The sequence below is a fragment of the Canis lupus genome, chromosome 22 (assembly GCF_048164855.1).
Source record: "Canis lupus baileyi chromosome 22, mCanLup2.hap1, whole genome shotgun sequence".
Taxonomy (NCBI): Eukaryota; Metazoa; Chordata; class Mammalia; order Carnivora; family Canidae; genus Canis; species Canis lupus.
The window spans coordinates 5797915-5825139 of NC_132859.1; the positions used below are offsets into that span (position 1 = coordinate 5797915).

Below are 27225 nucleotides of genomic sequence, written 5' to 3' on the forward strand. Positions count from 1 at the left end.
ACTGCTATAAATAATGCAAGGCATTATCAAACTAGCTAAGACACAACAGAACTCTGTGAACTCATGTAGCTCTACATACATTTTCTCATGTGGCCATTTCCCCCAAGGTTGGGACTCCCCATGTAGTCATTTCCGACCCTGGAGTAGAGTGCTCCCCTGAAGCACCATACCCAACCAATTAAAACAACCAGGGTATGTATTCTTGTAGGATTTTGCCAATAGACATATGTCCCATTAGAAAATAAAACATCCTGGAGTGCCTGAGTAGCTCAAGATGGTTAAGCATCTGCCTTCGGGCTCAGGTCATGATCCCAGGTTCCTGGGTTCAAGCCTCGCATCAGGCACCCTGCACAGTGGGGACCCTGCCACTCCCCCTGCTTGTGCTCACTCACTTGATCTCTCTCTCTCTTCTCTGTGTGTCTCAAATGAATAAATCAAATCTTGATTAAAAATTTTTTTTTTTTTAAAGAAAACATTCTCCCCTCACTTTGCCCTCCTCAAACTCATCCTCCACTATTAAATAACAGCTCACGGAATAAAGAAATACCAATATAAGATGCTACACTGGCAAAATGTGGGCATTTTCAATGTTATTTTTTTTCTTTTTTCACAATGTGATTTTTACCGTGTTGTCAAGTGTAAATAACGTCTTGCTTGTCACATGAGATCAAAGATTTTATTCTCAGGATTCAGTACTTTCCAAAAGAGTTTATGTACTGAACAAACTAATACAGCCACTGAGGTTTGGTTCCTTTGCTAAACAGAAAAAGCAAATCCCTTTCTTAATTTTAATTGCCCATAAGGTTCTGTGCATTCCAAAAGCATGTGGAAATCCAAAGAGCCGACTACACACTCCCTTCTAATGAGACAGTGATTAAAGTTCTACGTGTTTCCATCAGCATCATATGCACTTAAAAAGCAATGACCAGCTTTCCATGGCAAATCACAATGCAGTGATAGCTGCTAATAAACCGAAACAACTGCCAACAGTTTCTTAACAGCAACCCTTTGTGTTCTGGGATCTGATGCTCCAGAAGGAGGCTTGGACTCTCTGAATCAGTCACCTGGGGATGACTGTTAAAAATATACATTCCTGAGACCTACCGTCAACCAACTGAGGATAAAGACCAGGAATCTACATATTTTTAAAAGATTTATTTATTTGAGAGAGAGAACAATGAGCACAGGGGAGAGGAAGAAGCAGGCTCTCCACTGAGCAGGGAGCCCGATGGGCAACTGGGATCATGACCCCAGCTAAAGGTAGACGCTCAACCAACTGAGCCACCCAGGCACCCCAAGAATCTACACTTTAACTAAACTCCTCCAGGTTATTCTTAATCTCATTAAACCTTGACAATTACAATCAACTGAAGCTAAAGTACTACTTCCACCAAAGATGTTTACTATATACCTACCCAATAGTTTCCTAAAACTCAGAGTATCTGTCCTGAAAAGATGGGATTGTTTGAGATTTGGTAACAAGCTTTTTGGTTATATTCCATCAACTACTTTAGAAAGTTGACCCACCTGCAAAATATTATACAAAATTCCGTTATGTTCATTTTTCAAAATATTATTTTAAACATTATTTTATTATTTAAAATAATACTTAAATTTTATTTTTTAAATTTTTTAATTGGAGTTCAATTTGCCAACATATAGCATAATACCCAGTGCTCATCCCATCAAGTGCCCCCCTAATACTTAAATTTTAAATATTTTTTAAATTTTAAATGCCTAAGCTATTTAGGCATCCATACATGTTCCTTCACATCACTCTAAGATACTCCTCACCATATCCTACTACTCATCATGTCTCAAACCACTTGTATTTTAATCCTTTACAATAGTTACTCCAAGTTAGCATGCAAAAGCTACTTAGCTTATAAAAAATATATCTCCCTTGTATATCTGAAGGAATACATTGGATAAACTTAAAGAGCAATCATGTAGCAATCTTAAAACTTCATATAGTTCTATCATTTAAATGTCAAATAAGCCATCGTATAAACACACACACACACACACACACACTAAATTCTCTAAAGACAATGCTATTTGGATTCCTTATTTCTAATAGAATAATTTCTAATAGTACAGCTGTTCTGTAAAAAGATGAAAAAACAAGCACCTGTCAATCGCAGCAACATAAGATCAACTGTTAGTAGTAATGATAAATGTGAAATAAGGATTAATTTATGAATGCATGTGTAGACATAAGAATTAATAAGGATTAGTAAGAAATAAGGATTAATTATGAATGCATGTGTAGACATGCTTGTGTGTACATGCGTGTATCTCCCAAGAATAAGAAAAAAGCAAAAACTTTTATGAGGGAATTAGTCAAATCATGTTCTTTGTATATAACAACTAGCTCTTCATTTAGTTAAATCAATTAATTAACATAGTGTATTATTAGTTTCAGAGGAAGAGGTCAGTGATTCATCAGTTGTATGTAACACCCAGTGCTCTTCACACCACGTGCCCTCCTTAATGCCCGTCACCCCGTTACCCCGTCCCCCAGCCTCTCGCCTCCAGCGACCCTCAGTATGTTCTCTATGACGAAGAGTCTCTTATGGTTCGTCTCCCTCTCTGATTTCGTCTCATTTTTCCCTCCCTTCCCCTATGCTCCTCTGTGTTGTTGACTAAATTCCATGTTTAAGTGAAATCATGTTGTCTTTATGATTGACTTATTTCCTAGGTCTTCACTTAAATTGAGGTAAAAACTTTGTGTTAAAGTTAATAGAGGGAAAGAGAAATTACTTAATCTTCTTGCAGTAAGAGCCACTTTATTTGATAAAACTACAAGCTATGCTCCTTTATTAAGTAGTATAGCCTTAAAGAGACGAACTTTTGAGAAGTTGGCTTACGCCACATTTCTTTTTTATTTATATATAAAACCTGCAGGTGTTCATCTGAGTCTTTAATAGCAAGTTTCTACTGGAAGACCCAAGTAGAAAAATTAACTGCCCCCCCCAGAACTCATCCATTCTATGATAGTACAGTACAGCAAATAATATTTTATATTTTGGCAGATAATTTATTTTCATCTGATTCTTGCCATTTGATCCTCACAACTGAGAGATGGTTATATTATCTTGCCCATTTTTAAAAAGATTTTTTAAACTCATTTATTCATGAGACACACACACAGAGAGGCAGAAACATAGGCAAAGAGAGAAGCAGGCTCCCTGCAGGGAGCCCGATGCGGGACTCGATCCCAGGACCCCAGGATCATGCCCTAAGCGGAAGGCAGAGGCTCAACTGCTGAGCCACTCAGGCGTCCCTATCTTGCCCATTTGTGAACAAATAAATTGAGGCTAGTACAGTTTGACTCACCAAAGTCCCCCCTAAGCTAATTAATTGGAAGGATCAGGCCCCCAAATCAGGTTGCTATTGTCCTATGTCCACAGGGCAGGCACTAGACACTAATAATGTACACTTAGGGGTGTGAAAATTACACACGCGCCTATCAGCTTCTTCTTATGACCATTGATCAATTTTCATCTAGTAACTAATACATGACAGGGCTGTCAATGCTCAGTAACTGATTTAAAGATTGACTGTTGAGGAAGAGGTCTTTGAACTTATTTTTATTTGTCTGCCCTCTGAGCAAGAAGAGCCTACATTTTCTTCAGAGCTTTCATTACAGGCGCTTAAAATGTATTAGCAGAAACCTTCCCTGTAAGTAGAAGGACATGCTTCTCTAAAAGTATAAAACTGAGTATGTGCTAAGCAAGTCTGCATGTAGGAAGGCTGATCTGTATCAACCACTAAAACAGTGTTTGAAAAGCAGTGAAGGAGATAGAATAACTCTAAAACACTTCTAAGCCATGTAGAGTCAGACAGCTCTTTTGACAGCCGCTAAAACCATAGAAAAGTATACTAGAGAGAAAGCACTGAGGGTGTGAAGTGGCATAAATGGCTTTTTTTTCCCTTTTACATGTAACAGACCTGTTCTGTAGTTCTGTACTATATTAGTTTCTTTATGGCACCGAGAAATGGTAAATATTAAGTTGCTTTCTAACCTGAAGGCCCAAAGTCAAAACAATTAAAACATTGCTTATTTATACTTTTATTCATTTATTTATTTAGTTCTCTTTTTCTCCTTCTCTGCTATCCTGGAAAAAGAAATGTTTTCCTAAAAGAAATCCAAAGACACCCAACACATACAATAACCTGATTAAATGGGTAAATACAGTCGTGAAAAATAAACAGTACACAGATAAAATTATTATCTATGCCTTGATTGTGTAAAACCGTTCATTGATGACCCTTTATACCTAACCTAGACAGAGAAGGAATACGTGGATCCCGCTGTGGGAATCTTACTGCTTTAACGGGGAACATAAAGCAAACACACAAAATAACCGAACATTGAAAAAGGAAGTGAGAAGTACACAGTAGAGATAACAATAAAGCCTGGTGAGTTAAAGGGGAGATAGGTCAGGGGTGGTTTCCTGATAGATAAGATGGGGATATTGGGGGGCACAGAATGTGAGCCCTGGGGGACTGGCAGGAAAGAAGGCTGCCCTGGGAGACTGGAACAAATCAGTAAGCGCCTTGAAGGCCAGGCTGCAGAATTTGGCCCTCACTTCTTAATTAATTGGAATTCACCCATCCCAAGGCTTTTTTCCCCAAGGACAGAGCCAGAATATTTAACTAAATACCCTAAGGGCTAAGAATAAGCCTGTACCTGGGAGAGGAAGAGACCCTTGTCAATAAAGTCAGGAATTTTTTTTCTACTTCGGAAAGCTTCTGCTTTGGTTGCCAGAAAGCTCAGAGAGAAATTGAGGGCTCGATCTCATCTCAAGGCCTTGTTTCAACTCTTTTCCCCCTAATTGATCTGTTATGTCTCTTTTTCCACTGTCCTATTTCACGTGCACTTCACTGGTGTAAGCCGACTCCCATCGGTTTTGACGGAGCATACGTCAGACCTACCCAGGAGCAAAGTAACGTCTGGTCCCAGCACCAGGTAAGGTGGGAGATGCACCACTTAAAAGTTTCAGAAGAGGAAAGAGAGGTTAGAATTCACCTTCAAGGAAAGCGCAGTCCTCTCAACATAGGAAAGGTGGTCACACTGGATTAGGATACCTGGTCCCCGCAGCTGACAATTGCCCTAAAATCTACAACTGCTGGGTTCAGCGGCCTACTTTTTTTTTTTTTTTTGGCCTGGCTGTCCAGTTTGACCTTCCATGTGAATCAGTGTTCCTACCAGATGCCAAAATGACCTTCTAAAACTTACCAGGCTTCCAAGGCTACAGATATTTTCAGCTGTATCAGCCCTGGCTGTCACAGCATTCTGCATGATATTGAGTGGCAAAACCGGAGCCTCCTGTACCAGCCTGACCTTTTAAACTCACAATATTGTGCTGCCACTCAAAATTGAGTTTTCTCTCTCTGCGTTACTTTGCGATGCCCTTTCTCTTGCATAATCGTGAAGGGGTACTCTGAGCATTCAGTGGTTCTTTCCTTTACATGAGAATAAACTGCTTCCCTTTTATACACAGTAAACCTACCGTTGATTTAAAATAAATATTTATTGACATCCGTGAATAATATTTTTTAACGACTGAAAGGAGTATTTAAATTTTGTGGCAGTAAGAGCTATAATAATATGTCACTACTTCTGCAAGGGCCAACGTGAAATTGGAGAGATGTCTAAATTTTATAATTGCACCTTTATAATTACATCTGCTTATGTCGACCGTTATGTATTCAATGCCTAGCACAGTGCCCAGAATATAAAAGAACCCGAATTAATATTTAAGTGAATGTTGCAGAATCTGCATATTTAATTATATTTCATTTATCATAGAACTCTTGGACTGAAATGTAGGTGCTTAATTTTCTTGCCAAAAAAATTAGTATATTAGCATGGAACATTCCTCTTAAAAAATATGCCCAAGAATTCTTGGACCACAGAGGGAAAATATTTTCTGAATCCATGACCATCAGGTCATTTATAAACAGAAAAGTATTGCTGGTATGAATTGGTTAGAGTTGAACTCCAGGGGAAGAAAAGAGCTATGGAGAGCAATTCATTAAGATACAGAAGATTCTTTTTTTTTTTTTTTTAAGATACAGAAGATTCTTAATAACAGTCTCTATCAACTGTTGGATCCCAAGCCTTAAGAACTACTGGAGTGATAGTGTATTCAAACTGACATACGTCTACCAGAGGATCTGTCATTTTATTTCCACACAGGGTCTATATTTTCACAAGTTCTACTTGTCATCAGTACAGAGAACCGCAAAATAATATTAAGTATTTCAGAGCAAATTCCTAAACTAACATTAGTTGGCGAATGAACCGCTTAGCGTCACGGTCATCCTATTCTATTTTAAACTATAACCTACGTACTACTTCATAATCCTTTATGGACTACACCGGGACGGATGGATCAATCCACATATAGGCACACAGGACACACACCTGCACATGCTCTAACTACCCTGCTAGGGATTTGAGGGAAAGTGAGAAAGTTTAATCAGAAATCTCCGCATGGATGTAAATTCTCAATGACATTTTTTTATTATTTTAATGTTGGCAGCAGATTTCTATATTTTGGTTATGAGAGAAATGAATTGAATTCTCTAATGCCTCCAATAATGCAGCTGAATAAATTAGAAGAACATTTGCAATACTCTTTGTGGGCTCCAGACGCTTCTGAAAATGTGCCACTGTGAAGCCATCCAACTGAGCAATTGGCAGAGTGCTAGGTCATTCAGAAGTGACATCAGAAACTTCACAGGTGGTAATGATTTTGAGTCTAAAAGTAGATTTTGCTGATCTCGGTGAGTGCTGGGGCAGCGGGTATCAGGTGTGAGTAGAACCACTACTATGCAGACCACACAGGCATATTTGACCATTTGAAAGCTCTTCCTTCCAAGCCAGTGAAACTTCAAAGCCCACTTCATCGTCTCTCCTGGTTTGGGACCACAATGCTTCAAAACCCATCCTTCACATCGTCCCTTCTTCATTTGGATTCATTGAACTTGGATTAGGTCTTGAACCTAAGCTGCTGTCAGTACTGGTGTCCTTAACCCGTACCCCACTGATGGAAAAGAACAAGCAGACAAACAGCAAGAGGGGGCAGGTTAGGATCCCAGCACTCCCGGTAGGGTGCTACAGGACCCCGGGGGCAAATTACCTGACCTTCACCTAGCCACGCCTCCTCTCCTCACCTGTGAACTGGAGAGGGCCGGCGACACATAAATCTCGAAGCCCTGTCCAAGAACTACACACGGTCACCTATGTAAAGAGGATACGTGCCTACCAAAAAAGTCACTAGTTTTACCATTATTACGATTGCTAACCATCTGGTTCTTTGGTTGTCTTCACTATTTCACTAAAAATGGACCTTCTTCTTTAGGCTACCGGCTTCAGAAAGATAGAAGCTACATTTTTTTTTTTTTTCAGAAGCTACATCCTTAATTTCGCTTGAAAATTTCACGCCACAACCTTATCGGGACGTTTTTATGCAGTGGGCATGAAGTAAGTGTTCACGATTAAAAGTGAATAGTGGTAAGCGATCAAAAATAATAATAATTCTGAGTCCTCTCATTGATCCCGCAGCTTAAGTCCTGGAAACGAGGGGCGAACACTTCACAGCTGAACGGGGTCTTACCGAATACTCACGGTTGTGCATCTACCATCCGAAAGTTTGGAAGCGGGCCCACAAAATACAGCTTTATTTCCTGCACACCCAGAAAAAGCTGGAGGAAAACAAAGAGCATCGTGCGCATATCGAAAACCCTTTGTCGTTAAAGTCCAACCCAACACACCTCTCTCTTACAGGTCTTCCTTTTCTGTTAACATTTTAAAAGTTGCAGGCCTCGAAACTCAGCTGTCAACACGGAGTGATTTAATCTCCTCATCAAGGGGTCAGCATGAAGCAGCTCTGGGTGAATTATATACGCCCTCACTTTTCTCCCAAAGTGCCAACATCAGGAGAAAAAAAAAAAAAGTGATCTTTTCTGTCTAGTTCTAGGATGACACTACACTTGGGTCATGCTTGCTTTATCAGGTACTGAAACCGAAAAATAAATGGTTTAAATATTAAGCCGTATCATCAGATTCAATTATGGGCTGATTTTTGTCTTCTCTCCAATATGCAGAGCACGCAAAGAGTTAATGCGGCTACTGGATGGTTTTAGGCAAATTCCACACTCTGCCCACAAGCAGCCTATTCTTGGCTCCCGAGCCTACTTTATTTTGCCCGAACATTACTTGTGAATAGTTCTATCACTACGCTGGAAACCACTTGGAGAGCAGGGCGTATATCTTACTCACCTCTTAATCCTCTGATGGGATAAAGCAGGAGAGGTGGCACATGGACGCTGCAGCCGGTCAGTATTTGCTAAATAAGAGGGTTTTCCTTGGGGGCCAACAGCAATGGCATATGTTTCTTCCATTCTCCTTCTCTAGACATTATATAATTTTATTTGGTAGGTGTTCTAAATAGCTCGGCGGAGAGAGGAATGTGTTAGCAAAGTGACATGCTCCCGACAGAACACATCTTCGGTGAAAAGTCTATCTCTTAAAATCATCAGCTATGCCACGTAGTGGCTGAGGACACAGACCGGTGCGTGAATAGGCTAGAACATGAGAGCATGAAATAACCGCAGGAGGAAGAAAAAGGAATGCAGCATGCCCCCTGGGGTTACCCCCATCATTTCTTGGTGAAAATTTTATGGCATCACATGATTGGTGTGAAAGCACATTATCTTCTGGAACTTTTGCAAAGCTTCCTCTGAGGGCCTCCCAAACGCAATGTTGTAACAGGCCACACTACTGCAAGCCCTTACCCCGTCCGCCGGACACAGGAGGCCTAGTGTGTTTTGTTCGGTTTCTAAACTGAAGAAATAAAGATTATAAGCATTTATCAAACTATGTGCCAACATGAGAGCAAAAGAAGCAAATTTTACATTTGCCAGCCTTTTCTCAAGTTAAAGTCACACCTTCCTGACTTGGGTCAAGCGTGGTACGGGGGAAGTTTTAAAATCGCTGCACCCTAACTAGGCCACACCCATTCCCAGCAGAATCTTTATGATTCTGGGGTAGCAAAGAAGGCCGTTTTCAAGAAAAGCCTGGGCTTCCGTTCAGGTTGCCCGCCCACCAGCTGTGTGACTTGAGGCAAGCACATGAACTTCTCTGAGTCTCTGAGTGCTCACAGCCACCCGGAGAAAGGTGGCTCCTGTTTAACAAACACCACTGCAAGGTGGTTCTTTAATAAAACAATGCAAGCCGGCAATGTCTCATGGAGGAGACACTCCAACATGGTAGCTGGTGCCTCCTTGTCCCTTGTCCATGCGGTTTCCCTCCACGTTCTGAACAGAATGGCCAATTCCCCCTCTCTGCAGCCAGCAGACCTGGACTCTTGGGTTCCGCAAACACTTGCCTTCTTTGGGTTCCCTTCTTTCTTCGAATTTCCTCTTTTGGTGTTCAGTTGCAGGACCCTGGGGTGGCTCAGTCCATGAAGCCTCCAACTCTCCAGCTCAGCTCAGGTCATGATCTCAGAGTCGTGAGATGGGGCCCAGAGCCCCCGTTGGGAGGGCCGCCCGCTTAAGATTCTCTGTCTCCCTCCTGCTGGGCCCTCCCACCACCTCCCGAGCCTGTGCACATGCATGTGCTCTCTCGCTCACTCTCTCAAAAAGAAAAAAAAAAAAAACAACCCTCAATTGTACTGTTACACATGCCTTTCCCCCCAGCCCAGTTACATGCCAACCAAGAGAAACTACCTGATTCTCCTTTGGATCCTCCCCTCCTGACCGACTATGACCCCTGAACTCTACTAGATGCTCCAAACGCGTTTGTGGATTGGCCATTCAGCAGAACACAAAGGATGATTTGCTTTCCCTATGTTGCCTCATTGTTAACATAGTAAAATACCTTTTTAAGTGAGAAGAACCTCAGCATTTAGCAAACTGTAATCCGCTGCTGAGAAACAGACACAGTCATTTCTTCCTATATTAATTGCTCCCACAACGACGCTCGCTTTTAAAAGCCAGTCCCCAAAAATATATTTCTCTGAGTTACCTCCTAGATGCAATTCTCAGTAAATGTGGTCCCCCGGAGAGCATTATGCAGAATTCTGTTGGAAGGATATACTTTTTCAATAATATCAATTGCTCTGGACATTTCGAATTACTTTTTTGGAAAGGTCATGCAATACCTCAGAGAGACTCTGCACCTGAGTCAAAGATTTGCTTTGTGTTCGCTGTCATTCACTTTTGCTATGCTCCCCAAATCTCTTAAGAGTCTTCTGGATGTGGTACTTAAAACCAAATACCTTACCCGAATGCCACTAAGTTGACAATGCAGCTTTCCCTGAAATGTCTGAGCAAATTCAAATAATACGGCTCTAAACAATTTGGAGTAAATTTGTGTGGTTAAAATTAAGCCCAATGAATAGAGAAAGCAAAGAAGGATTTCTAATTTTAACACTGTTTAATCTTAGTTACTTAAGAAATGAACATCTTCTGAACATCACCTTCACGACACAACAGAAGAGATTTTCACCATATCTTTATAGCACAGGGCAAAAATCTAATATGATTTTTAAAAAACCCTAAAAATGGAAAAAAGATGTGCACTAAGTGTGGCTCTGACATAATACTAATGTAAATGAAAGGTGAAATAAAGCCCTGTTAACATTATTTTCTCGAGCTCTACATAAACATGCTGTAAAGACAGAGACGGGTCAATTTTTATTATTTTTCATGGACACAGACCATTGAAATACACAATAAGTGGTAAATATTTATAAATAGAGTCATTGTCTCCAAAACTGTCTTGATTTCCTGGGAATTTTTTTTTTTTTAATGCATGTTAAACACAACACAATCTGCCACTGCTGTGACATTTTCTGCTTAAACCGTGTTAAGCCGTTTACTTGTAAAAAAGCACGTGAGGACCTTCAGCAAAAAGGCCCAGGGGTATCCCTGCCAAGCTTCCTATTCTCTTCGAAGGAGAACTATCCTCACAACCCCAGGAAACTGGTAACTCAGTAGAACTGCGTATCTAGCCCCGTGCATACATCATTCTGTTTACGAGAGTGTCTGATTGTTAAGGAGTCTTATTTCCAGGAAAAAAGGGTATCACAGTTATACTGATACCTTCCCTAAAATAGCAAGGTCTGAGAAGCCTAAATGTCAGTCACAACACACTGCAAACTTGTTTTATCGTGTATCTGGGTGTCACCTGGTTTATCGCACAAGATAGGTGACACCGGTGTTCCTTTAATAGGGGACGAGAACGGCCTGGCCCACGCTGAAACATCCCCTAGCCGGTAATGAAAGACCCCTAGAGAAGAAATTAGGCTTACTTTACAACTGCCAATTTGAGATGAAGAATTTGGCGACCTGCTGCGGTTCATCGGACCCTGTGCTTGACTTAAAAGAGCTGCACACAGAAAGGAAATGTTTCAAGAATTCAGCATGCGCCTCCCACTTGGTTGAGCTCTAGTAGTTCCTGATGAGACACAGTGTGTATTTTCTCTGACTGATAGTTTAAAATATAGTTCTTTATCCTGAGAGAGCACACGAGTAGCAATGTAGGGAACAGAATTAACAAGAAAGATGAAAATGCTTACAGAAGAACTTTTTGATGAAAAGTTAAAAAAAAAAAATTCTTCCTACATGCTAAGAATCGTTTTTAAGAGCTCCCATTGCCTTTCCCGTCCGTCCACATCTAGTCACCTGCTACGTCCTATGGACCCTGCACTGGCACTTTTCCCCCCATGTACGTCCTCCTTTGCATTCCCTGGCATTTCCCTCATTTAATCCCTCATCTCTCTCCTACAATAGCTCTTTACGTGCCCTATCCTCCCTCTGTAAATTGTCACCAAAACCCGTGCCTGTAGGGTTGGGAGCCTAACCAAACACCTCCTGTTGCCCACTGCGTATCCTAGGATATGCTAGCATAGACCATCTGCTCCTCGATGCCCCCCAAAGTGCCCCCCATCTCCTCTCCCACCTGGCTCCTCCCTTCCTCCTACCTTACCTGCTGCCCACCTCCCCCATGCCTTTCCCCTCTATCCTCTTACTTTCTAAATGCTGTCAAAGCGTGACTCTGCTAGAAAATGACACATATTTATGGTCTCCATCTCCCATATGCACCTGATGCAAGTATTTTCTTTTTAATCTTTTATTATTTTGCGTATAAGCATGGGCTCTAGAACTGGACTACCCTGGTTCAACTCCTTGTTGTGCCACTTATTACTTACGTAATTTTGGACAGTTGACTGGTCGGTGCCTCAATTTCCCCATCTGTGAAGCTGAGCAATTAACCATATGCACCACACAGGGTTCTTCTGAGAAACCCATGAATTAAGTCCTAAACCTTACCCTGGCCTACAGAAAGCAGTCTAAAGTGTTAGTAATTAGGCAGCCCGGGTGGCTCAGCAGTTTAGCGCCACCTTCAGCCCAGGGCCTGACCCTGGAGTCCTGGGATTGAGTCCCACGTCAGGCTCCCTGCAGGGAACCTGCTTCTCCCTCTGCCTGTGTCTCTGTCTCTGTCTCTGTCTCTCTCTGTCGCTCATGAATAAATAAATAAAATCTTAAAAAGATTAGTTTTTATTATTAGTTTTATGATGTTAGTAATCATCATAGTTCTTATCCTCCTTACTGTTCCTTATATATCACTGAAGTCATACAAAAAAAAAAAAAAAGGTGAAAAACATGGACATTTGAATAAAGGCCCACAACGAGCCTCATAATTCTGCAAATGACAAGGAGAGTTTTTTAGTCATGCTACTTAATCTTGAGGATAAAGGTCATGAGGCCTATTTTACAGTTGTAAAAGAAAAAAAGATTAGGTGAGATATTTTATAAAGGAATATATAGCAAGTAGAACTTTTATTATTTTTTTAAGATTTATTTATTTGAGTTAGAATAAGAGCAAGAGGAGCAGAGGAAGAGGAGGAGAGAATCTCAAGCAGACTCCACGTGGAGGGCAGAGCCCCACACGGGGCTCGATCCCAAGATCCTGAGATCATGACCTGAGCCGGAAACCACGAGTCAGATGCTTAACCAACTGTGCCACCCAGGCGCCCCCTTGAACTTCCATTACTACTAAGTATGTATGTATATGTTTACCATTTCACAGAGAACTCAGGGATTGGAAAGAGTAAATGGCTGTCCCCAGGCCACATACCCAGTCGGATCTGGTAAGATGAAAGCACGTCTACACCCTGTGAGGCTTGTCTGTGCTAACCTCCCAACAAAGTCTTTCCTTTCAAGACACAGACAAAAGTGCAATAAATATACTACACACACAGTAAGTTTAACATGGCAATAATAAAATTGTTATCACCTCTCCCATTTGCAAAGCCTTCCACTTTTCAAAAACTACCCACCCCCACCCCCACCCCACGAGGTCTGTTTTTGTTGTTCTACTTGCACTGCAACAAACCTTGGGCTTTCCAAACAAACCTAGGGGCTGTTTAGAGGAAGGGATGCATCTTTTCATAATAAGGTTTCTTTGAAATCAAAACTTAGTAAATAGAAACATCAATGATAGGGCCTTTGGCTTGGGAATACTGAATTGCAAGTCCAGCCAATGACTCAGAGCTTTTCCCACCAACTCCCTCCCCCCCCCCCCGCCCCCAAACACACACACACTCCCACAGCTGGCCCTCTGCCTTCCTTTCTTTCTATCTGTCACCCAACTTGACTACCACCACCCTGACCCGGACTATCTTTCTGCTAGGATAAGAGCTATCCATCCACATGGAGTGGTATAAGGTCATCTTGAAGGTAACTCTTTTCTTGCAATCAGAGAAGATAGACACAAATAAAATGTGAATGTGTCATCACTATGATCCCCAAAAGTGCTGGTAAACCCACTGCTAGATTTGTAGCAACAATGGCTTGTTTCCCATTATTTATACATTAAGACTGTTCCCTATATGATTACAAATTGTGGATACAATGAGCCCTGAATGGTCTGTAAATTCTAATACTAAATCAGGTTCCGAGAACGTCTTTAATGATGTTCTAAATATGAATACGAACTGTGCAATGCCTTATTTTGGCATCCCTGCTATTTAACATGCTTATGATGTGTTTTGACTATTAAACTGTAAAGTCTCACTGTTTATATTTCCTCACACTCCCACTGCATATATTATTGTTACCATACTTTTTTGGCATTTTCTGGAAGCATTTACTCAGTCACAGTCACTATAGACAGATGTCAGTAGGCTAGACACTTAAACACAGAAGGTATAGACGACGTTACGTCTTCCACCAACGAGGTACTTAAAGAATTTATTATTTTTGAAAACCCACAAAACTGTATTCTCAACTGGGACACTTCCACCGGTGTCTATACCTTCTGTCTTTATTTCTCCACTTTCCTTGTATTCATTGTCATGTTAACTGGGCTACTCTGGCTGTTTCTCATTAAAAATCTCCTGGCTAATACCTATTTCTCTCATCGCTGTTCATTATGTAGGATACATTTCTTTTCCCAAAGTGAAATCACTGCTTTTTAAATGTATTTTAGCATTATGTCCACTTCTTAACTTCAATATCTAGATTTTTAGCGAACGACCTCATTGTAATTGTCAGCTTACTTTCAATCCAGCCTTTGGCAAATTCTCCACATCTGCCGTTCAACCTCATTACCCACTCCCGTCTTCTAACACATCTGTAACTACCTGGTGACTTCAAAAGGTGGTATTTTATGGTATTCAACAGGAAAATTAATGCAAAAGCTATGGATAGTCTAGTACAGCACATTTGGAAATTTATATATTGAAATAGAACACATACAAAAATCCTGTGTCTGGATGTTAAATATAAATGTATGAAAAATAAGGAAATATCACTGAAGAGATCGAATTAATGCTGGCTTAACAAAATACTTTTTTGCATGGTTGAAAAATGAAGAATAGCTTGTTTCCCATTATTTGTGCATTAAGACTGTTTCCTTTATTACAGTACTGGCTGGAGCTACATTAAGACTTATCTTTCCTCAAAAAAAAAAAAAAAAAAAAAAAAAGACTTATCTTTCCTCATCTGAACTTTCAAACCATGTTACCAAGCCACTGTTTATGAGACATCACTTTCTACTTTATGGTTATTTTAAAGCTCTTACTTCCTCTATCAGACTGCTTTTCTTTGAGGATAAGGTATCTATTGATTACTTTTGGTAGATCTCACTGAGCCTCGCTTGCTACTTTTGCTCCAATATGTATTCACTTATAAATCAACATTACAAAATAAAATATCTCAGATCAGCAATGTGATGTTTATTTCATACGATTAAACTTGTTCCCATGATCCCCGGATCTTGTTAGCTCTTTAAAACAAGTTCATTCTTTTTTTTTTTTTTTTTAAACAAGTTCATTCTTAAGTTAATAGCTCCCAAACGGTTTTAAAAATGAAAAATGTAAAGAAAACCCAGTGTTAAACATAAGTCTCTTTTAAAAATCCTTTGCAGGTAGAAGTATCAGCTTAAGAGGGACTGGAATGGAGTTGATATTTGCACAGACATTAGCCTCTAGATTACATGACACTTAGCACAATTATTTTCAACAATTTGATGTTATTCAACATCCAGATTATTTGAATAAATTAGCATTGTCTTGGGAGCATCCAGCCTTCACAACAAACACTCACATAAAAATTGTGTCCCCATTTCATGAGAGTATTATCTTATCAAGTCTTAATTCACCTCTTTGGGTATATAAAAAAATATAACTCTCGATTTCTGAAAACAATGTCCAAAGAGATGACAGTTTTTCCTCTGGAGCATATCCACTACTGGAAGCATAACAGTTATTTCAGAAACATCTTCACCTTTTTACAAGAGTTGATCTCAGTGCAAAGGGAATTCTTCACCCTATCCAGTATGGCTACATTTCATCCCGAGATTAATACATCCTGAACTGTTTTAACACTGGGTAATCACAGAAACCTGAGTAAGATCTCAAAAACAAGGGGGAAAGTGCCAAAGACATACGTCTAATACTGTAACATAAATGCTTTAAAGATTCCTCATTTTTATGGATGTCAGACACGTGTGTTAAGATGCCTCTCGAAAAATGTGAATAATTATCTGTAAGAGATGCACTTACAGAGTCATTAAAAACTAATAATAATATGTAAAAAAAAAAAGAAAAACCTTCAACCATGTATTTGCTAAGTGTTTTCTCAAGGATATAGCTGTAGTGTTTACATAAATACATATTTTCATAATATGAAAAACACTAAATAAAAATCAATACCCCTATCTCATCTAAAAATATAAACTATGTCTAGAGACACTTAATGCCATATGTCAATAGTTCTTGAATTCTCTGCTTTGCAATCAATAATCCTCCAACCATTAGTGAATATGCTCCATGACTCATCAGAAATGATACACAAAGTTAATGGGGATCAGTGCTCCCCTCACACTCCACACATGCGTTGACACTAATGGCAGTTATGCCTCATAGAGTGGGAGACAGGCTCAGACGGCAGAAGGCAACTCTTGCGAGGTTCTCTATACAATCTGCCCCCCCCCCCCAAAAAAAAGAACTCACTATACCCACCCTGTCCTATATCTCTGGCAACCTCCAAGGAAATAAAAGTAAGCATGCTTTATAAGGGTAGAAAAGAACTGCCTTTTTTTTTTTTTTCCAGCTTCACACTCACTGTGTAAGGCAAAATGTACTTCAGTTATGAAAATATCTGAGGGGAATGTTTCCAGGACCTATGCCATTGTGCTTTGTTTGCTAGTCAGATGCTTTCTCAAGAATGTGTTCAAATTATAAAGACAATATCTCCGTGTATAGAAATCTTTCAAAGCCCCTATTACCACAGAATCCTATTTTTACCTTCTGTGACATTCAAAACAAGGCCTTATACCCTGCGAGTGCAAATCTGGTCCGTGTAAATTTATTAATCTTCGATTAACGTGGGGTCGGGAGCTTGTTTGGATTTACTTGTTTTTTGTTTTCTAAGGAAGGAAAGTCATAGGAAAGGAAAATACATATTAAGCATTTGAGGATAATTGCTATTTACTGAGAACTACATTTTAAAATAAGTTTTAGTGACTCGTTTATGTTTGGTAACTTCAGGACAATGATAACTATAGTGTCTCTAAAATGTTCCTAAGTAGCAATCATACTCTATTCTGGCCTTTGAGAGGTGTTAAGACTCATCCCCTAATTATAAGCCTTCAACTACCTCACCATTAAATCTCTAAACTAAATAGTAGTTTTGAGGAAATAAAAATAGATGTTAGGTAGTGTGTTTTCTCAAATTTTGGTTACAATGGATAAGAAAGACAAGGTATGCCTACGTACAATAAACTTCTTTAGCTTGTAAAAATAAAAGTCGATTTTATTATATTTTAGCCAGCAAACTCTTTCTGGCTTTCTCTCAGAATGCTGCTTCCCTGCTTTATTCTAGAACAGCACTATCCAATGGAAATGTAACACAAGCCACGTTTGTTATTTTAGGTGTTCTAGGAGTCATATTTGTACAGGGTAAAAATAAGCGTGGGGAAATTAATCCAACAGTATATTCTACTGAAACCAATATATCCAGAATATTATCACTGCAACATATAATCCACAGAAAAGCTATTAATCTGGTATTTTTTACATGCTTCCCTTCATACCAAGTTTTCCAAATCCAGAATGTCTTTTACACTTAGAGCCCATCTCAATCCCAACTAGCCACCTTTCAAATGCTCAGCAGCCCCGTGTGGCTAGTAGCCACAGCCCTGGATGGCACATTCTAGATTTCCAAGGAAGCTTCTTAGCCTAGAAGGCCACCACTTCAAAATCTTCCTATGTAACATCCTCTATAACCAGGGCTGCTGCTAGGATCTCCTATCAAGCCAAACATTTAAGTGAATACATTTCACTTCCTATCCTCCACCCCTCTGACCCTCCTACCTACTGCTCACCCTAATGACTTTTCCTTAAAGGGTATAGGAAATCTCATCGACCAGATAGTCCCTTCAGCTTCTCCTAAGCAAGATCTGGGATGTTCTCTAACCTGAGCATCCTTTATCATCAAGCAGAAAAGCAGAAGGTACAGCACAAAAATTCTCTCCCAGCCTCCATAAATAGATCTATCAAACACAGGCCTAAAGACCCCCGACGGTGATAAATGCAAGGGCAGTTTTTTTTGTTGTTGTTCCCTATGATGAACATAGGATATTGTATACAATAAAGTAACATACCCTTATTCAATGAGAAATATGATTTTACTCTCCCCCCCCTCCCCCAGGAGAAACTTTGGGATATTTGTTTCTTGATCTGGAACAGGACTCCATGTTTCATTTCATAGGAATTCTGTGCCCAGAGGAAGGAACAGAATGTTGGAAACAAAATTTAATGAGTTCAACTTGGAGTCTAAGTTTGCCTCAAATGTGGAAATGTAAACACAAGCAATAATATTTTAAACCATAAAACACTCGGGATTGATCCTCCACCGGCAGGGCTGCACAGAGTACCACACTCGATGTGCATCGACACACAAATTCGTTCTTAGTTACATGGGAAGAAAAATTAAACCAGGCACATGTGAGCTTCCCTGAGTCTCCCAGTAATAATAAAGCCTGATTATTATGTCTTAAGTGACACTGTAATTATAGACGGATGGATGAACAGGTTTTCTGCTGCTGACCCAACCTGTTCCCTAAAACACAAAAGGCAACTTTTGTAGTCCTCACTGAGGAGACTCCCCCCACCCCATTAAACAAATAAAACTAAGAACCATGTATACATTTTGAAAGATGGCCTACCAACACAGTAATCCAAAAAAAAAAAAAAAAAGAATTCACCCTCCCACCCCCATGCAAAGGAAAATCAGAACCCTGCAGGGTTTTCCCAAAAACAAAACAGTTTGGAGCTAGCTGTGGTTGTCACCAACTTTAAAGAAAGCAAAGATACAAGCGACAACAACGTGGCTTCTCGGGCTGCAAAAATAACTTGATTCAGAGCCCCCTGGCTCTAGGTCTACTTCTCTAGGTTGGAAGTTAAACGTTCCTAAGATGAAATCTCACGCAGTCGCTGAACTTTCATTTTCACCTGCCTGGGTGATACTAGCTCATCTCAACAGCAAGGCAAGGGGGGAAACACCTAACCGCTCTCGGGGGACCCACACAGGTCCCAGGGAGTGGGTCCCTCGCGCGGTTAGAGACGCGTTACGCCCTGAATCCCCTCGGTGTAGGGACAGACACCGCGTTCAGACCCAGGAGGGAGGAACACCGTGTGCGCGCTGGTGTTGGATTTCAAAGCGCCTTGCACAGGGCCTGCAAATCCAAAGGCATTAATTAGCAGGACTTCTCTGTCTCGGTGCATTAATTTGTTTAAGAAATTCCTCCGAGTGCGGCCCACTTTACCATCCCTTTGCTTAGGAGGGCCTGTGCCCGCGGGCACACCGAGGAAAGCCAGGGGTGGGGGGTGCGGGGTGCAGGGTGGAGGGTGGAGGGTGGAGGGGGGGTGCAGTAACCTTTCTGGCAGCTTCTTAACTCCGGCTTAATCCTAGGGAAGCACACTCCACGGAAACACACCGCCAAATCCCCGCAGCCGTAGGTGCCCCCCTGGGCGGGGGTGGGTGCGCAGGGTGGAGGCGGGGAGGGGGGCACCTAAGAACACTTCTACTGCGCTTGCAACACCCCTGGGGCTGGGAAGCGCTGCGCGAGGGGCAAGCGTGAGCTCCGCCGTCTACCTGCTCGTGTTACAGGCTCCGGCATCAAAGTATTCTCACATGACACATTACTACCAATAACAGATTCCGGCTCCGTTTAAAAAAAAAAAAAAAAAGTGCGGGGGTGGGGGGTGGGGGGCTACATATTTGTCCCGCTTTTGTCTAAAAGAGCAGAACCCGAGCCCTAACTACTTGTGGTTCTTTTGAACCATCCGGTGAAAGCGATTCGATCCAGCGGCTGCGGCTCCACCCCGAGAGCGTCTATACTTACTTTTCTTACAGTTTTTGAGTGACGCACTACCAAACGATGGGAAAAAAAAAAAAAAGAAAAAGAAAGAAAGAAAAGAAAAAAAAGAGAGAGAGAGAGAGAGAGAGGAGCCCTCTCCTGCAGGGCGTCTTCCGCCCTGTAAACTTGGCAAAAGGCAAACTGGACTGAAATACAGCCCTCTCCATATAAGGCAGCCCAGCTAAACATGTCATGCGTAATTTATGGGTAGCAGGCAGAGAATTAACCTTTGCGTGCACATATTTGGCCCAGATGAGAACCGGGCCCGATGGCAGCCCCCGGGGACCGGGATGCGGGGTCTGCCGGGGCACACCGGGGCTCGCGACTCAGGGACTCGCATCCTCCCCTGGCGAAGGTCATTAAGTTGTGAGTACACTTCCACGCACCTGTTTCTTCCATCCCCCCCACACGCCCCCCCCCCGCCCCCGTCCCCACCCCCCCCCCCCCCGCCGCCCATCTCTCTTTCTTTCTTTTCTTTCTGCCTCTGCTGCCAAACTGGAAGCTGCCTGCGCGCTGACAGCGGCCGCGGAGCCCGGGGAAGGGCGGCCCCGGCCCGGCTGCAGCTGCCCCCGCCCGCCCCGAGTTAGGGACCCAGAGTTAGGGACCCGCCGCCGCCGCCGCCGCCGCCGCCGCCAGCTGCCCCCCCCCCCCGGGGAGGGGGAGGGGGAGGGGGACTCCGAGCCCCCCCTCCCCCCACCTCCTCCTCCGGCCCCCGAAAGACTCCAAACAATGCCGAGCCGCGCGGCAGCGCCGAGGAAACTGTGCAAAACGGCAAACTTACCTCTCACATTTTTTTTTTTTTTTTTCAGAGGCAGCCCGACTGCCGAGCGGGTGCCCAAGGCATTGTGGGAGTCCTGATTCCGAGAGGCCCGCGGCTTAAAATTGAACTTGTCGGCCCCCAGGTCACGGGAGCATGGTGAGCGCCCCGACTCATTCAGCTGCAGTGGAAAGGCTGTTGCATGTCGCCCGCAGCCTCTTATCGCCGGGCCCGGCTTCCGCCGCCGCTGCTGCGCGGCCCCTCCCCCGCCCCGCCGGCCCAGCCCCACCAGGAAGCCCGGGGCGGACCGCAGGCTCCCGGACGCACGCGGCGGCGGCGGCGGCGGCGGCGGCGGCGGAAAAAAAAAAAAAAAAGAAGAGAAAAGAAAAAAAAGCCCGCCGCTCCTCCAGCAGCCGCCGCCCTCCCGGCCCCCGGCCGCTCCGCCGCCCCCTCCCCCTCCCCCTCCCCCGAGCGCCGGCCGCGGGGGTGGTCGCTGCGCCGAGCGGGCGATGCCGATGCACAGGCGCATCCCCGCGGCCCCCCGGTGGTATCGTCCGTCTGCACGTTCTGCACGGGGACGGGGGGGCCTGGCGCGGACCGGGGGCTCCAGGGCGGGCGGGGGGGGGCTCTAGCGCGGACCGAGGGGCCCTAGGGCGGACCGGGGGGCTCTAGAACGGACCGGGGGCGGGGCTCTAGCGCGGACCGAGGGGCTAGGGCGGACGTCGGGACCCTGGCGCGGACCCGGGGGCCCTAGCGCAGACCGAGAGACCCTAGGGTGGACCGAGGGGCTATAGGGCTAGGGCGAACCAGGGGGCTCTAGGACGGACCGGGGAGGGGGCTCTAGGGCGGACGGCGGGGCTCTAGGGCGGGCCGGGGAGGGGGCTCTAGGGTGGAACGCGGGGCTCTAGCATGGATGGGGGGCGCTCTAGCGCGGACCGGGAGGCTCTAGGGCGGACCGAGGGGCTCTAGCACGGACGGCGGGGCCCTAGCGCGTACCGGGGGGCTCTAGTACAGACCGAGAGACCTTAGGGTGGACCAAGGGGCTCTAGGGCGGACCAGGGGGCTCTAGGGAGGAACGAGGGGGCTCTAGCGTAGACCGAGGGGCCCTAGGGCGGACCGGGGGGCTCTAGAACGGACCGGGGTGGGGGGCTCTAGCGCGGACCGAGGGGCTAGGGCGGACGTCGGGGTTCTGGCGCGGACCCGGGGGCCATAGCGCAGACCGAGAGACCCTAGGGTGGACCGAGGGGCTATAGGGCTAGGGCGAACCAGGGGGCTCTAGGGCGGAACGGGGGGGCTCTAGCGTAGACCGAGGGGCTCTAGGGCGGACCGGGGGGGGGGGCTCTAGCGCAGACCGAGAGGCCCTAGCACAGATGGGGGGGCTCTAGCACGGACCGAGGGGCTCTAGGGCGGACAGCAGGGCCCTAGCGCAGACTGAGGGGCTCTAGCACGGACGGCGGGGCCCTAGCGCGTACCGGGGGGCTCTAGTGCAGACCGAGAGACCTTAGGGTGGACCAAGGGGCTCTAGGGCGGACCAGGGGGCTCTAGGGCGGAACGGGGGGGCTCTAGCGTAGACCGAGGGGCTCTAGCGCGGACGGCGGGGCCCTAGTGCGGACCAGGGGGCTCTAGCGTGGACGGTGGGGCCCAAGGGCGGACGGCGGGGCCCTAGCGCAGACGGCGCGCACCCCTGCCGCCTTGGGCACCTTCCCAACAGCCGGGCGCACACCTAGCTAGCTAGGTCCTTTTTGGTCCTTTTTTGAGGGGTGGGGGTCTTTTTTTTTTTTTTTTTTTTAAACGAGGCCGGTGCATGGGGCTTTTGTCGGGAAGCCAGCAAGGTTAGGTTGAAGGTGAGAGTCAGATCTGCAAATAAGACGCCGAGCCTCTGATGGGGCTGCCGCCTGGAGATGCGCCGCAGGGCTTTTGAGCCCGGCTGGCCCGCAGGACCCCCGCCCCCCGGGGTCCTCTCGGGTCAAGTTCACAGGGTGCCCGCAAGTCCTGCGGTTCCTTAGCAAGACGGATTGCCACACAGGCATGAAGACTCCCATCCCGCCTTCCAGTCTGGCTTGCCAGTAATATTGTAAAAATCCCCCTGCTTCCCCAACTCCGCATGTCACGGTCTAAGGAAAGTAAGGAGAGAAAAAGAAAGAAAAGAAAGAAAGGAAAGAAGAGAGAAAGAAAGAAAGAAAGAAAGAAAGAAAGAAAGAAAGAAAGAAAGAAAGAAAGAAAGAAAGAAAGAAAGAAAGAAAGAAGAAAGAAAAAGGGAAGGAAGGAAGGAAGGAAGGAAGGAAGGAAGGAAGGAAGGAAGGGAAAAGAAAAGAGAAAAAAGAAGAAAAGAAAAAAAAGAAAAAAGAAAAAAAAAGAAGAAAGGAAAGGAAAAAGAAAAGAGAAAAAAGAAAAAAGAAATGCCTTTTTTTTTTTTTTTTTGGAAATACAGGAATAGTCCAAGGCAAATAAGTCCTATTATTGTTGGAGCAGAAGGAACCACGGCCCCAAATCGTAATTCACTGGGTGTTAGAACATGCAACTTGGCTTCACTTTGAATGGAAAGAATTCTGGACTAACGTGATGTGATCATGTTTTGGAGATTTGGGGGCAGAATTTCCTTTGAACCTAAGAGACTTCTGATGACTTGTGCAAGGACGGTTCTAATTGAAAACACTGGCTCCATGATTTGGGCACACCTCGGAATGCAGTGGTAGATAGGGTGCCGCGTTCGCGCCCTACGACTGTTGAGTTGTGTTAAGGAGGGTGGGGCCGGCTTTAGGAGGAAAAGGGAAAACATCACGGAAGGTGCTAAAGTTCAGAAATACGTCCAGAGGCTTTAACAACACACTTGAGCTCTCACCCTTGGCTAGATCCGCAAAACAGTTCCTATTGTGCGTTGCTCCCTTCCACAACAAATGCGTTAATTAAATGGTCCTACTTCTCAGTGTTAATCATTAAAAGGTACCCAAGTGGCCACCCGGTTGAAGCAAATTAAAAGGACACAGACACCTTCTCAGAGGACAGGAATGGGCACTCTCTATCTGCCAATCAGCAGCTATGAGGAATTCCTTTTTTCGCCTTCAGCATTCATTTCAACAACTACATCAAATGCCTGCCACGTCAGAAATACAAGGATGGATAAACATGATCCCTACCCTCAAGGACAACTACTACTGCTACTAGGGAAGAGACAAACCAATTAATTCTGCCTGAGGGATAAATGCTAAAATGGTTGTAGGCCAGCCAGAGGGCGGCCTGAGGAGGGTTAGGGAAGGCTTCCTTGGAGGAGGTTTTTTGTTTTTTGTTTTTTAATTGAGGTGCCATTTGCCAACATATAGTCTAACAACCAGTGCTCATCCCATCAAGTGCCCTCCTCAGTGCCCATCACCCAGCTACCCCGCAGGTGCCTGAAAAGGGGTAGAGCAAATAATGAGATGGAAAGGGAGCCGAGTCCGGTCAAGTGAAGAAAAGAACATGGCAAATACCACGTCCCACCCCCCCACCCCCCCAGCTTTCCTGTTAGAAGTGAGGGAAAGCTAGTGTAGGGGAGTGGCAGGAGACGAGCTGGAAGGAGGTTTGCTTTCATCAGAGGAGCCTCAGCTTTGCTCTGAAAACCATGCTCCACTGCAAGAGTTTACACAGCAAGGGAATGGGGAGAGTTTGGACTTGTATTTCAGAAAGATCCTGAGGCAGCAGCTTGAGGGTGAATGGGAGTGTGGGGTGGCGGCCCCTAGAAGAAGGGTGAATGGGTGTGGACAGACTGGAAAAATGACTCATGCAGGGAATGAGGAAGGGAGGAACCCTGGGAGGCTCCCAAATCCCTGGCTTAGCCTACTGGATTGTTTGCTACTTGCCTTTTAATGTCTTCAATTTGCCTTTCATTCTCCATGACAACGGACCCTGACTTCTGAGCTGGGCCACCTATGTGTCTGCTGGCAGGTTGGTGCCCTAGCTGGCTTCCAGGCACCTCTCAGAATGTCCAATGAAGCGCTACGAGCTAATCCCCGTTGTAGGAATTTATTTCCAATTGTTCTCAGACCCTTGTAGACTTCCAAGTTGGAACTTGGGTGGTGTTTTTTTGTTTTGTTTTTGTTTTTTTTTTTTTCTTGTGGGTTAGAAAAATTGCCGTTTGAAGCATCATGGTGTAAAGCAGGATTTTGAACCTGTGTATGGTGCAAGAGGGGAAATTATTTTTCCACTTCAGCATTGGAGGAGGGGGGAAGTTCTGGGAACAAAAGAGAAATTGAAACTGAGACAGATTTTCTGCTCTACCGAACAGAATACAAAGAAATACAAGAAAGACCCTTGAATGTTAGAAACAGTAAAATAAACATCCTCGTAAATGACAAAGAAGAGGAAAAAAAATGTTATTTTACATTAGCTAGAAGAAAAGGGGATGGTTGAGAAGACTCCTATAAAATAATGGTCAATCTAGGGGTCAAAAATAAAAGAAATCATGGTATAAAACTAGCTTGCCACTGATTTAGCTTAACTTGCCATTATTGATAATACTGTAACATGAGTAATGACAGTGAGAAATTGAAGCACCGTAACAAATACCAGATCATGTGTTAAAAATATTAAATCATGTTGCCAGCTTTCAGCTACCAGTGGCATTCTAGCCCCACTTTAAATGGTGGAAATTACTTAAAAATCGTTAGTAATAAAAAGTAAATAGTTTCCCATTTAGAACACCACCGATATCCCCTCAGTGCCGGGGACAGCATGAGCAATACGGTTTCTTTTGCTTCTGTGAAGTGTACGTATAGTTCACTGGCTCGTGAGTGAGTAGATCCATAAGTATAAAAAGAAGGTCATTTGTGGGTGGAGAGGGAAATTATAGAAAACAATTTCGGATGAAATAAAACTACATTTTCAGATAAATGAAAGAATGTTCACTGCAGGTTCCTGAAATATTTCAGACCACTCAAGCCTTAATTATACCAATGAATCCCACTAGAAGTGCAGTTAAGGAAGATGGTTTTTAGAGATAATATCAATTGCCTGGTTTACCAATAATACAGATAAAGCAAATGGTAGCATTCATCTTTTTCACTCAGCTGGGAGTCTTTAAGGCACCTGTGTGTGTGTGTGTGTGTGTGTGTATGTGTGTGTATCAATTGTAGCTTCCTTGGCCTACAAACCACATTCATAGCTCAGTACGTTGTCACTGCTTCCCAAATGCAAATTGGCTTTCCTGGCAAGACAAACAAACAAACAAACAAAAACTTCAATGTAGGGATCCCTGGGTGGCGCAGCGGTTTGGCGCCTGCCTTTGGCCCAGGGAGCGATCCTGGAGACCCGGGATCGAATCCCACGTCGGGCTCCCTGCATGGAGCCTGCTTCTCCCTCTGCCTGTGTCTCTGCCTCTCTCTCTCTCTGTGTGACTGTCATGAATAAATAAATAAAATCTTAAAAAAAAAAAAACTTCAATGCAAATATCCCAAGAAGGTATGCTTTTTGAAAGTTGAAATATGACTTTGAAAACAGCAATGCTGTTTTTATTATACTGGCACAAAAATAATCCATTGCAAGATACTGCCAAAACTGAGACCCAGATGCAGTTCTTTCGCTTTCTAGTCCACATTTAAATACATATGGTTGCGAGAAGAAGCTTCTGGAAGGCAGGGAAGAGTGGGAAATGTTTTTGTATGGAAAATCCACTTTAAGCAGATACATTAAATGGGTCCCTATTACATTTCAGAGGGGAGGAGGGAGCCTGGATTCAAACTTGTTATAGGTATCTGAATAAATATCCTGATAGCGTCACATGATTTTAGTTTACCTTCAAGGACCTTACATATTTCACACACCCTGTAAGTTTTTTAAACCATAGTCAGTACTTAAATATAAATAATTTATATTCTATTATATATTATGTAAATATATAGTATGCTCTGTGATACAACATGTATTTATCATGTACATGTATGCCATTTAATGCACAAATCACATAAGTGTGAAAATATTATATAAAAATCAACAGATTTGTCTTAAAATATTTATAGAGACTAAAACTGAGTTACAAATATTAATTTGATTTGAACATATCTCAATTAAGCTATTTTACCTAACAGAGGAATCTAAATCTTCAATATAATTTTTTTTGGCACCTGACAATAGGGCAATATAAAACATACATTTCAGAATTAAAAGTTTAGAACCACAGAATTTTAGCTGGGAATGGAGCGTTAGAGACCATCTGGCCCTGTTCCTTTGTTAGACCAGAGAACATCGTATAAGTAAACTGGCATCGTGACAGAGGAGAACTGGCATCAGTGTCTTCTGACTCTCTCAGGCCGTTTAAGTCCATTGTTTTTCTGAAAAACCCTGGGGGTAACAAGAAGCTCTAATATAGACAATAAAAGTTCCCCAAGTTTAATGTAAAGAAGGCCACACTAGATTTTCGGTATTGTTCTTTATTCCTCTATTTGTACTTTCTGGTTTTTTTTCTTCTTCTTTTCTTTCTACCATTTTTTCCATTCTTCCTTCCTTCTATCAGAAAATCCTTTTCACGTAATCCCTCTATCCTGTATCT

General features: G+C 43.6%; 1 protein-coding gene and 2 long non-coding RNA genes across 47 annotated transcripts in view; 2 read left to right on the forward strand and 1 right to left on the reverse strand.

Annotated features, from left to right (window-relative positions):
* The window catches only part of LOC140613813 (uncharacterized), a 34917-nt gene extending 26851 nt beyond the window's left edge, over positions 1 to 8066 (forward strand). For all 8 annotated transcript variants that reach the window (XR_012014707.1, XR_012014706.1, XR_012014709.1 and 5 more), the window contains 4 exons: positions 4293 to 4425; positions 4901 to 4975; positions 7424 to 7498; positions 7580 to 8066. This is a non-coding gene — a long non-coding RNA (uncharacterized lncRNA). The remainder of the gene's footprint in view (positions 1 to 4292; positions 4426 to 4900; positions 4976 to 7423; positions 7499 to 7579) is intronic.
* Positions 1 to 27225, reverse strand: part of MBNL1 (muscleblind like splicing regulator 1) — a 203457-nt gene that overhangs the window by 156682 nt on the left and 19550 nt on the right. For 10 of the 37 annotated variants that reach the window (XR_012014704.1, XM_072792253.1, XM_072792239.1 and 7 more), the window contains exon 1: positions 20730 to 21009. The exons of 3 other annotated variants lie outside the window; for them this stretch is intronic. The gene's annotated coding sequence lies outside the window, so the exon portion shown is untranslated. Of the gene's footprint in view, positions 1 to 19464; positions 19592 to 19933; positions 20092 to 20729; positions 21010 to 27225 lie in introns of those variants that run through there. 24 more of the 37 variants (XM_072792254.1, XM_072792241.1, XM_072792233.1 and 21 more) reach the window with 16 other exon arrangements.
* Positions 12874 to 27225, forward strand: part of LOC140613814 (uncharacterized) — a 32654-nt gene continuing 18302 nt past the window's right edge. Inside the window, exons 1-2 of one of the 2 annotated variants that reach the window (XR_012014713.1) lie at positions 12874 to 20314; positions 20758 to 20960. This is a non-coding gene — a long non-coding RNA (uncharacterized lncRNA). Of the gene's footprint in view, positions 20315 to 20757; positions 20961 to 27225 lie in introns of those variants that run through there. The other variant, XR_012014714.1, reaches the window with a different exon arrangement.